A 12,514-nucleotide genomic window follows, 5' to 3' on the forward strand; every position below is an offset into this window, starting at 1 on the left:
CTTCGGGTGCAATGAGTAGTGTTTTTTAAAATGACGCAAATGCACTTTTAGAAAAAAAAATGTTTTGGGGTTTTGAATTGCTTATGTGCTTCGGGGTGCAATGAGCATTCAAATGGCTCGTGTGGGAGTGTTTTTTAAAATGACGCAAAGGCGTTGTTAGAAAAATAAAAATGTTCTGTGGTTCTGAATTGCTCATGTGCTTCGTGCGTCGGGGTGTAATGAGCATTCAAATGGCTCGTGTGGGAGTGTTTTTTAAAATGACGCAAAGGCGCTGTTAGAAAAATAAAAATGTTCTGTGGTTCTGAATTGCTCATGTGCTTCGTGCGTCGGGGTGCAATGAGCATTCAAATGGCTCGTGTGGGAGTGTTTTTTAAAATGACGCAAAGACTGTTAGTAAAATGATGCAAAGACTGTTAGAAAAAAAATGTTTTGGGGTTCTGAATTGCTCATGTACTTCGGGGTGCAATGAGCATTCAAATAGCTCGTGCGTGAGTGTTTTTTAAAATGACGCAGAGGCGTTTTTAGAAACAGATGTTATGGAGTTCTAAAAGCACTGAATTGCTTATGTGCTTCATGCAAGAAGCATTCCCACTGCTTTTCTATGCCCTCCTCTAAATTACAATTACCTTCTGTTTACAGCCGAAGGCCTTTGGGGTGATGTCTTCTTCCTCAGACTACTACTGCAACTTACTCAAGCTCTGCAGCCAAGCAGGAACCATGCGCAAGCCAAGAAGCTGCATTCCCAAATCATCAAAACCGTGACTAATCCTGAAACCTTTCTTCTCAAAAATCTCGTCACTACCTACGGCAGATTGGGCAACTTTAAGCTATGCCCGCCTTCTGTTCGACCAAATGCCTCACCGAAGCCTTTTCTCTTGGAATGCCATTCTTTCTGTTACTCTAAATCGGGTCGTCTTTCCGAGATGCAATAGATCTTCAATCGAATGCCAACCCGCGATGGGGTGTCTTGGAATTCACTTAATTCGGGGCATGCGTCATGTGGCTCGGTTGCTGAGGCTGTGAAAGTTTATAGCTTGTTGTTAAGGGACGGGCCGGGTAATTTGAACCGGATCACGTTCTCCACTATGCTTGTGCTTTCGTCGAGTCAGGGGTGTGTGAACTTGGGTCGACAGATTAGTGAAAATTGGGTTTGAATTATATTTGTTTGTTGGTAGTCCTTTGGTGGACATGTACTCAAAGGCAGGGTTAATTTCTTATGGAGGCGGAAAAGCACTTGATAAGTTTAGAGAGATGAGATTGGAAGGCTTAAGTATGGATCAATATACGTTTGGTAGTGTACTTGTCAGTTCCACGGTCAAGCTCTAGCTTCTGGATTGATTTCTTTCATTACTGTTTCAAATGCACTTCACATTATATGGTAAATGTGGAAGCATCGAAGACTCCCATAGGCTGTTCGATGAGATGGAGATCACGGACGAAGTCTCCTGGACAGCCTTGGTTTCAGGGTATGCTCAGTTTGGAAAAGCTTATGAGACATTTGTTTTGTTTGAAAGGATGTTGGCCCATGGTTTGAAACCCGATGGAGTTACTTTCATAGGGGTTCTTTCAGCTTGCGGTAGAGCAGGACTCGTGGAGAAAGGACATCACTACTTTGAATCAATGGTAAAAGAACATGGAATTACACCCATTGTGGATCACTACACTTGCATCATTGACCTTCTCAGCTGAGCTGGAAGATTAGAAGAAGCAAAAAACTTCATAAATTAGATGCCTTTCCGTCCAGATGCAATTGGTTGGGCCACCGTGTTGAGCTCGTGTAGACTTCATCATACTATGGAAATTGGTAAATTGGCAGCTGAATCTCTTCTAGAACTAGAGCCCCAGAATGCTGCAAGCTATATCTGCTCTCAAGCCTCTATGCTCCAAAGGGAAATGGGATGAGGTGGCCAAATTAAGGAGAGGAATGAGGGATAAGGGTGCTAGAAAGGAACTGGGATGCAGTTGGATCAAATATAAGAACAGAGTGCACATTTTTTCAGCAGACGACCAGTCAAGTCCATTTTCAGATCAGATATATGCTAAGCTGGAGGAACTAAATTGCAAAATGATAGAAAAGGGGTATGAGCAAGATATGAGTTCTGTTCTTCATGATGTTGAGGAATCAGAAAAATGAAGATGCTAAATTACCACAGTGAGAAGCTTGCAATTGCATTTGCATTGATATTTCTTCCTCCTGGCCTTCCCATATGAGTAGTTAAAAACCTTCGAGTATGTGGGGATTGCCACAATGCCGCTAAATACATTTCGAAGATCACTAAGAGAGAGATACTTGTAAGAGATGCTGGCCGGTACCATCTATTTAAAGATGGAACTTGTTCATGCGGAGATTTCTGGTGATGGGATTGCGAGTGTGCTGGAGAGGATTGTAAAACCATATATTTATTAGGTGGGTGACCAAATTCAGAGTTTCCTTGATTTCAGAAGATATTTGTTGCTTCATATACACAGATGCAATTGAGACCTGTTGTGCATGAACTGACTATCCCGCAAGGATTTTTTTTTTTTTTGGATCTGAATCCTTGCAAGTTTATGAACTGGAAATGTTTTTATCTCAAGATTCCAACAGCTGTGCTCAAGCTCCAAAGAAGGAGGATCACATCACTTGGAGATGGAAGTTATGATTATACATGTTCTACTTGTTTCAGGTTGAGAAGGCAAGTCATTAAACATCACTTGGTGACTTACTGGATTATGTTTTGGAGCACTATCCGTTGTGAACCCTTTATTTACTTGGATAAACCTATTGCTGCAAGTTTGAAAGAAGCTTCTTAAGGGTCTTCTGAACTGTTAACTGAACGGCATTTCCAATAAACTCATCTCTTTACACTTCATACAAAATAGTACAAGCAACATCAGTAAAGGAATCATAAAACGTAATACGTATCTATCCTGGAATTATAAGATATATGTTTTTATTCACTGTGGATCTCACGTGCCATCTAACTTTCATTCAGATTGCTGTGATCTCTTACAGGAGTCCTCTTGAGCTTCTTGTTGGTTCTGCGTTAACGTTAAAGATAAGCTGTTGTATATAAAGTTTATCATTCATGCAGACTTGGGAGGAATTCAAAAGTCCAAGAAGAATTACCTGCAACTGGGCACAGATCTCAATGACTTCAGCTGGAGGTGCCCAATCACCAAAGTTTCTCTCAATAAACTGGTATGCAATGCCACTCCTTCCACCGCCAACTACAAAAAGCCCCCCCTTAATTTCACCTTCTCCTTTGAAGTTTTGCTGTATCCCCATAGCTTTTGCACGCTTGTAATTTGCTCTAGCTCGAGGGTTGAAAACAAAACCTGACAGGAATTTTTCCTTGAGCAGTTTCCCTCCACCAAGTGCTTTGAAGAATTCCATTCCGCGGTCATACAATACAACACCACCCCAATATCGAGGCCAGAAGTCTTTTATCTGCATCAAAACAATATGTCATCCAAAGTTGATGGTAAGAGTCGGAAATTAAATGTAGTTATACCTCTGACTCCATATACTCACGAAGAACTGCAAATAGTTGAACCCCCAGTGAATCAAATATGGGTTTTTTGGCATATAGCTGGTGAGCTTCAGCTCTACACATGATGCACCTGTTTCAAGTTCAATACATACAAAAGAACTTAGTTTCAAGAAAGATGCTTACACTTTGACTCAAATTACTGAATTAGATACAACTCTATTTCTCACTGGAGTCGAGCCAGCTTTTCATGGTCGTACATCATTTTTTGTCTGTTTCATATACTTCCTTTCGGACCATAAGACAAGGATACCATCCTATAGCAATATACTTGCTTCATGTGCCTCTTCATTTTAATTTATGAATATCCGTCTTTAAGTGTCTTATATTTACTTAAGACTTTACACCCCTATATGAAAGCTATGATCAACGATATCTCCTATTTTTTTGAGTTCATGACAGAAAATTCAGCACCTAATATAATGGAGAGTACCAGGATCTGTTAAAACAAAGACATGTTGCGATGCAGAGTAAAAGATTTTACCCAGGACGTCGAATGCAGAGAATCACTGCTGGTTTGTTTCTCCACAGTTCTGAAGCCTTCATCGGAGGTGTTTTGGTTTTCACCAAATGCTCCATTCCAATCTTATACTCTGGTGTCAACTTCTGAACCGAGATGTTTTCGATGGTGGAGTATGGAGCAACTTTGTCAGCTACAGGATCAGGTTGTACACAACCACATGCTCTAGGTTCAGCTGGCTCTATGGCAACGATCCCTTTGAAGATGTATCCATCCCTGATCTTGAAACTTGCCAGTGATTGTTCTAGAGATTTGCCGTTAATTGAACTAGTTCTTGTTGGTAATTTACTCAGGATCTTTTGAGAATTTACAGATTGAAAACTCCTTTGAATGCTAGTATTTTTCGATTGTAAGCCCATTCTTCCTGTTGCAGCAGGGCTAGGATGAGACTTTGGTAGATGATCCGCAAAAGCACAGGTTCTGTCCATGAAACGGGCAATATGGCCTCGCTTCATGCCAAACTGAGAAGAAAGCTCTACAGTGCTTAAGTTAAGGAGCTCAGACAGACATTTCCCACTGGACTCGAGCCTATCTCCATATTGCATCAAAGCTCGGTCGTGCAGGTAAGACCTGATTTCCAATGCATCCTAGAGAAAAAATAATAAGAAAATAAATGCCTTAGAAGCAGATTGATATGGTGATTACAAGACATCCCTTTTAGATTTGTACTCGATGTTCAGCGGTCAAGGAGATGATTACTGAAAAACTGAATGTAAAACTTAACTTTGAATAAGAGTCTAAATAACTAACCTTCTCCGGTTCTGTCATGTTTAATGCATCCATATCATCTGTATTCATGATTTTCAAGGTCGGTACATCATCCCAGCCTTCATCTAACAGCTTCGGAATCAGTCCTTTCAGAACCCCGTCCCCAACGAACTCCTCTATCGAAAAAGAAGCCATCTTCGAAGGAACCAGATATTAGTGTATAAGCTGTGAGCTAAGTAAAGTTAAAGTAAATAAGCCTTGTTTCTAATTGTGTATTCACTTAGTCTTAGATTATGACAAGTGTAAGGCTGAGATTGTATTGTTGGTGTGTGTATCCAGCTAAGCCTTGTTAACAGAGTTATTCCCTTTTTCACGATTGTGTGTGCTGTGTGGAAAACATACTTTACAAAAGAATGAAAAGGTTCCTCTGTAACTTGCAGAGAGAATAGCAGCATTTCTTCATTCTCAGTGCATTTTTTCCTTCTTCCATTTTCAAAACGCTAACATGGCCTCAGAGCCAGGATCGATTGTTTGAGATCTGGGCGTAAAACCAATCGAGCTACACTCGAACTCGTTCCGGGTTGGGTGACGTTGCTGGAAATTTACAAAACTCGATTTCGATTTGTATTCGCATCATCAAAGCTCGAAGATGGCTGGACCTGGAAGTTCTGAGGTGAGAACTCCGATCTTCTCCGGTGAGAACTACGAGTTCTGGAGAATCAAGATGGTGACGATCTTCAAATCTCATGGGTTATGGAAATTAGTTGAAAAAGGGATTACGATCTCAGAAACAAAGAAGAAGAAGAAGGCTGAAGGAAGCTCAGAGGAAGAAGAAGACGATGAGAAAATGGTCGCAGCATATATGCAAGATGCAAAAGCTCTGGGTATTATTCAGAACGCAGTCTCAGATCAGATATTCCCTAGAATAGCCAATGCAGACTCTGCGAAGATGGCATGGGATCTGTTATATGGTGAGTACCATGGTGGTGATCAGGTAAGATCTGTGAAACTACAAAATCTGAGACGTGAATTTGAGTATGCTAGGATGCGTGATGATGAAACTCTGTCTGGGTATCTTACTAGGCTAAATGAATTGATCAATCAGATGAAAACATTTGGTGAGAATCTGTCTAATGAAAGGCTTGTACAGAAAGTGCTCATTAGTCTCAGTAAACCATATGATCCCATATGTCTAGTTATTGAAAACACCAAGTGCTTAGAAACTGTAGAACTGCAGGAGGTTGTAGCAATTTTGAAGAGTCAAGAACAACGATTTGATTTGCATAATGTTGATGTCACTGAAAAGGCTTTTGCCTCATTCTCTGTGAGTTCAAAAGGACAAACTAGTGGAAATGCTCAATCTGGTACATTCAAATCCTATAAGCACTTGAATTCGAAGGGAAAGAAATGGGAATCTAAGCCTAAGTTTCAACAGAGGTCATTCACTAATTCTACACAGAACTCAAACTCTTCTGGGTATGTGAAGCAAGATATAGTTAAACCACAGTGTAAAGTGTGCTCTAAGTTTCACTTTGGAGAATGTCGATACAAGGGGCAATCCAAATGTCACAACTGTGATAGGTTTGGACATTGGGCTAGAGAATGCACAGCAGGCAAGGTTGTTCAGAAGGCAAACTGTGCTAATCAGGCAGAAGTGACAGGAAATCTGTTTTATGCTAACAGTGCAATTACTGAGGTCAAGGTGAATGAAAACTGGTACATTGATAGTGGTTGTAGTAACCACATGACTGGAAATGTTGAGCTACTTAGGGATGTAAGGACAAATGTCACTGGAAAGGTACAAATGCCCACTGGAAATCTGGTAGATGTTGCTGGAATAGGTTCACTTATGATTGATACAAATTCTGGTAGTAAATGCATCAAGGAAGTCATGTTTCTACCTGGTTTGAAGGAAAATCTGTTGAGTGTGGGACAGATGGACGAACATGGATATTATTTGCTATTTGGTGGAGGAGAGTGTTGTATCTTTGATGGTCCTTCACTTGATTGTCTGGTTATCAAGGTTAAGATGAAAAGTAATAGTGCTACCCTTTGTTTTTAATGCAAACTGATCAAGTTGCATTGAAAACTAGTGTAGCTGAATATACTTGGACTTGGCACAAGAGACTAGGACACCTAAATCTTAGAAGCCTCAAGCAGCTTAGAGAAAAAGAAATGGTGCATGGTCTTCCGCACCTTGAAAATGTTGATGGTGTGTGTGCAGGATGTCAAATGGGAAAACAACACAGAGATTGGTTTCCAAAAGGACAAGCTTGGAGAGCCAATAATCCTCTAGAATTGATACACACAGATTTGTGTGGTCCCATGAATAATGAATCAATTGCTGGGAATAAATATTTCATGTTGTTTATTGATGATCACACAAGAATGTCATGGGTTTATTTCCTACGACATAAGTCTGAGGCACTAATCTGTTTTAGAAAGTTCAAAACAATGGTGGAGTTACAATGTGGATTTAAAGTGAAATGTCTAAGAAGTGACAGAGGGGGAGAATTTCTCTCAACTGAATTCAGCAAGTTGTTGGAATCTGAAGGCATACAAAGACAGTTATCCATTGCTTATACTCCACAGCAAAATGGAGTAGTGGAGAGAAAGAATAGAACAGTTGTAGAGATGGCTAAGGCAATGCTTCATGATAAGAGCATGCCATACTCTCTGTGGGCAGAAGCTGTACATACAGCTGTTTATATTCTGAACAGATCGCCTACAAAAGCTCTTGAGAACATGACTCCTTTTGAAGCCTATAGTGGGAGAAAACCAGGAATTGGTCACTTAAAGGTGTTTGGATCACTCTGTTATGTTCATGTACCAGCTGAAAGAAGACAAAAGCTTGATGCAAAGTCTGTCAAAGGTGTGTTTGTGGGTTATGCAACTTGTGAGAAAGGGTACAGAGTATTTGACCCATGTTCAAGGAAGCTAATTCTATCAAGGGATGTGGTCTTCGATGAAACTATGTCTTGGAATTGGAAGGAGAATTCAGAGAAGTCTATTGCAATAACTAACATTCAAGATCAGTATAGGACTGTGAATGATTTCAGTCTACAAGAAGTGACAGAAATAGTAGACAGTAATCAAATGGAAGAACAAGATAGAGATGTCTCTGAAACTGTTGAGATCACTAGTCCATATGACCATACACCAGTTAAATGGAGAAATATCAGTGATATTCTAGCACAATGCAATCTTTGTATTGTGGAGCCAGAGAAGTATGAGGAAGCTGCACAAGATAAAGCTTGGATAAAAGCTATGAAAGAAGAATTGTCCATGATTGAGAAAAATGAGACTTGGAAGCTTGTAGACAGACCAAGTGATAAGCAGGTTATTGGTGTGAAATGGGTGTTCAAAACCAAACTAAATTTGGATGGCTCAGTACAAAAGAACAAGGCAAGGCTGGTTGCTAAAGGATATGTGCAGAAACCAGGACTTGATTACAATGAGACGTTTGCTCCAGTTGCCCGATTGGACACCATCAGAACACTAATTGCACTTGCTGCACACAGAAGCTGGAAGCTATTTCAATTAGACGTTAAGTCTGCTTTCTTAAATGGAATATTGCAGGAAGAAGTATATGTTGATCAACCTGAAGGGTTTGTGATTAGTGGCAAGGAAGATAAGGTTTACAAGCTGCACAAGGCTCTTTATGGCTTGAAACAGGCGCCTAGGGCCTGGTATGGAGAGATTGACAGCTATTTTGCTAAGTGTGGGTTTGAGAAAAGCTTAAGTGAAGCAACTCTATACACTAAGACAAGGGGAGAAAAGGATATACTAATAGTTTCCATATATGTGGATGATATTGTGTATACTGGAAACAATCAAGATATGCTGGATGAGTTCAAAGATGATATGAAGGAGAAGTATGAGATGTCAGACTTGGGTCTTCTTCACCATTTTCTGGGAATGGGGGTGATTCAAACAGAATCTAGCATCTTCATTCATCAAAAGAAGTATGCCTCTTCTCTGTTGGATAAATTTGGGTTGAAAGAATGTAAATCTGTCTCTATTCCTCTTGTGGCTACTGAAAAGTTAAGTAAAGAAGATGGAAGTGGTGCAGCAGATGAAGAGAAATACAGAAAACTTGTAGGCAGTTTATTGTATCTTACTGCTACAAGACCAGATGTGATGTATGCAGCTAGTTTGTTAGCTAGATATATGCATGGCCCTTCTAACAAGCACTATGGAGTAGCTAAGAGAGTGCTCAGATATATTAAGGGAACACTGGACTATGGTTTGCATTATATGAAAGGCAAGAAGGCAGTTTTGGTTGGTTTCTGTGATAGTGATTGGGGAGGATCAATAGATGACAGCAAGAGTACCTCAGGCTATGCGTTTTCTTTTGGCAGTGGAGTGTTCTCATGGGCTTCTGTGAAACAAAATTGTGTTGCACTATCCACAGCAGAGGCTGAATATATAAGTGCTGCCGAAGCAACATCTCAAGCTATATGGATCAGGTTTGTTCTTGAAGATTTTGGAGAATTACAAGCTGAGGCAACTCCTCTGCAGTGTGATAACACATCTGCAATCTCAATATCCAAGAACCCTGTGTTTCACCAGAAGACAAAACACATTGACCGGAGATATCACTTCATCAAGGATGCCTTGCAGCAAGGGATAATTGACTTGGTTTACTGTCCTACCAAAGAACAAGTGGCAGACATTTTCACCAAGGCATTACCAAAGGACAGATTCAACTATCTCAGGGACAAACTTGGAGTTATATCTGCTCAAAGCTTAAAGGGGAGTATTAGTGTATAAGCTGTGAGCTAAGTAAAGTTAAAGTAAATAAGCCTTGTTTCTAATTGTGTATTCACTTAGTCTTAGATTATGACAAGTGTAAGGCTGAGATTGTATTGTTGGTGTGTGTATCCAGCTAAGCCTTGTTAACAGAGTTATTCCCTTTTTCACGATTGTGTGTGCTGTGTGGAAAACATACTTTACAAAAGAATGAAAAGGTTCCTCTGTAACTTGCAGAGAGAATAGCAGCATTTCTTCATTCTCAGTGCATTTTTTCCTTCTTCCATTTTCAAAACGCTAACACCAGAGAATGTTCCAAACGAATCAGTGCTCGCTCGATCGAGTCTGGATGTAGAGATGAAAACCCTATTGCTGTTAGCCTCAGCTGCGCAAGAGTCGACATATATAAAGGCCGAAGATCATTAAAAATATTGATTTTTTTTTAAAACCATCTCATGCCGGCAATCCAAGGGATGTACAAGTTTAGTTCAAATTTTTATGGTGGAGACAAATATACATGTATAAATGTTGTATTAGGTTGTAAGATGGAGGTTAAATACAAAAGCTAGAAACAATATTGTTGGTCGAAGGACAACATTTGAAATTTGGATCATCAGAAGGAATTATATTTTGTCAATTTTGAAGTGGTTCTCAAGCATTGCCGGCCAAGACCTGCTCCATTGTATTTGTATTACAAATGTCACAGTAGGGAGGATTTGCTTTGGCCAACTAACCGAGGAAAGTGTTTATATATTTTTAATATTTTTGATACAGGCGAATATATATTTGATCAAATCCAGGAATTCGGTAGCTTGGATAAATACTCTTAAACAATTGAACTGCAAATTTGTGTATGAAAGTGTTTGTTATATGTAAAGCAATGGAGTCAAATTTCCTCTCTTGTTCCTTGTTTGTTATTGTTTAGGTGAATTTTATTGTGTCAGTCTTATTTGTTTTGTTATTCGATGTGATTTATGATGAACAAAAGTTACCAATACCTTTTAAATTTATTTTATTTTTCAGGCAAATTTTATATCAAGAAAAACTCTTTGAAACCAGATTTAGCTAATGGCTTATTAAAAAATCTGAGGAAAAAAAACGCAATAGCTAAAAATAGAGTGTACCTAACTCCCTCTGAATGTGTGTGATTTAATCTATATGAACCTTCGACTCAGGTTTGACATATATATATATATATATATATATATCAATGAACGATCAAAGAATCCATAAAAACTTAGTTCATTGAAGATTTACAAAATTGTGTAAGAGGCTTGTAGCTCAGTATGTTAAGAACATTATCCCTTGCACTCGAGGTTTCCGAGTTTGAATCTCCCTCTTCCAGTATCGCTTGTGTAAAAAATAGATTTATTCAAGAACTTCTCAATCACCCAAAACGACTGCTGCCACAGCCCCTTCTCCTGTGCTCTTTCACCACATTCAAAACATGATGCACAGCATGATCAACTTTGTCATCCAACAATGTACATATTGCCGACAACGCAGCTTCGACAACTTCCGCATTCTCATGCCCCGAACACACTAACAGCCTCTAAACCGCCTTCGCATCAACAATGCTGATGTGTACTGTGAAGAACATATCCCTCTGTGAACCGGGCACAGCGGTGTATTCCTCCTCCTTGGTGATCCACAAGTTAGATACTTGGGCAGGTGCAACGACTTCTTTCTCTTGATTTGTGGCGGTTTTGATAGTTTTATTGACTCTGCTGAAAGATTCTCCAACCCGATTGCTGATACCTGGGCAGTTGCGTTCTTGAGTATATCGATGATGTTGCACACAACATAGTCGGAAGTCATAGAGACCATGAGAATTAGCGGGGACTCGAGCTCATGCCCTGACTCGAATATACTTGCAAGGATTGCGGCTGCTTCGCTTTTGAGTCCATTGGTTTGTTTAATGAACATCTCTTCAACCATGACTTGTATAATTCCAGCTTCTTGTAGTAATTTGCCATTTGGATGGTATGATGAGAGCTGTGCGAGAGCTCTGAAATACAACGGCTCTGACCCAATTTTCTCGCATAACGATTGTGATCTTGAAAGTTCAAGCAAGAACAGCAACGATGCATGCCTTACAGACTGGTGACTACTGGAAAGCATTCGGATTGTCGTTGAAATATTCATTGTTTGTGCACTTGTTTCCTGCACAAGGAACCACACTTTCAGAAGTTGTTGTATTTTTTAACAGTGCTGTCGTTATCATCCTTCACCAGTTGCCGCAAGAGTCCCAGCACGGCGCGTCTATCATCGTTGCCGTCGCTATCATTCTTTCGTGCCCTATCTACAGTGAGAACTGTAGCTGTGCGAGTTGGACCATACACAATCACAAAAATGTCAAAACTACCCCTATCGATCGATGCATGGTTCTGAAGTTGTTTTTGAATAATTTGATAAAATAGAAGCGTTTTTAGAAAGACAATGAAACCAAATCTACAAGCCTGGTCTTTCCAGACTCATCATCCACTCAAACTTCTCCACGTCGTCCAACCTATCAGCTCTGACTGCAAACCGTCCTGTTCGGCGGTCCACCGCCGTACCTAACATTTCTGATCGTTCGGACCACAAGCACCCAGCATTAATCACGTGACACATTCAATGAGTGACGTCCCAATTAGAAACACATTAATAATTATTGGAAAGTGTGATTAACATTTTAAAAATTTTATTCTACATTTTATAAGTGTATTTTTTTTTTAAATATAGAAAGTTTGGAACGCAGAATGAGAATTTTGGAATGCCAATAACAATTCTTTAATTATTTAAGATGTATTTTTTACATAATTTTTATTAATTTTTATTTGTTGATTTTATTCAATTCATCCAATCTGATAATCAAAAATGAAAAGATGGCGTGAAAAATAAAATGATATCACACCCTAGATGATTACTTTTGCTAAAGATTAGGACTTTGTGAGCACAATTATTACAACACGACAAATAATTGCCTGCCCAATGTAGCTGTTCATCACCTGAATGGATAAGA

At 39.6% G+C, this 12,514-nt stretch overlaps 1 pseudogene; it reads left to right on the plus strand.

Moving 5' to 3' along the window:
* Nucleotides 1-253: 253 nt before the first annotated feature.
* LOC137730892 (putative pentatricopeptide repeat-containing protein At1g68930) lies at nt 254-4,953 on the plus strand (annotated as a pseudogene).
* The last annotated feature ends 7,561 nt before the right edge of the window (nt 4,954-12,514 follow it).

The sequence above is a fragment of the Pyrus communis genome, chromosome 4 (assembly GCF_963583255.1).
Source record: "Pyrus communis chromosome 4, drPyrComm1.1, whole genome shotgun sequence".
NCBI lineage: Eukaryota > Viridiplantae > Streptophyta > Magnoliopsida > Rosales > Rosaceae > Pyrus > Pyrus communis.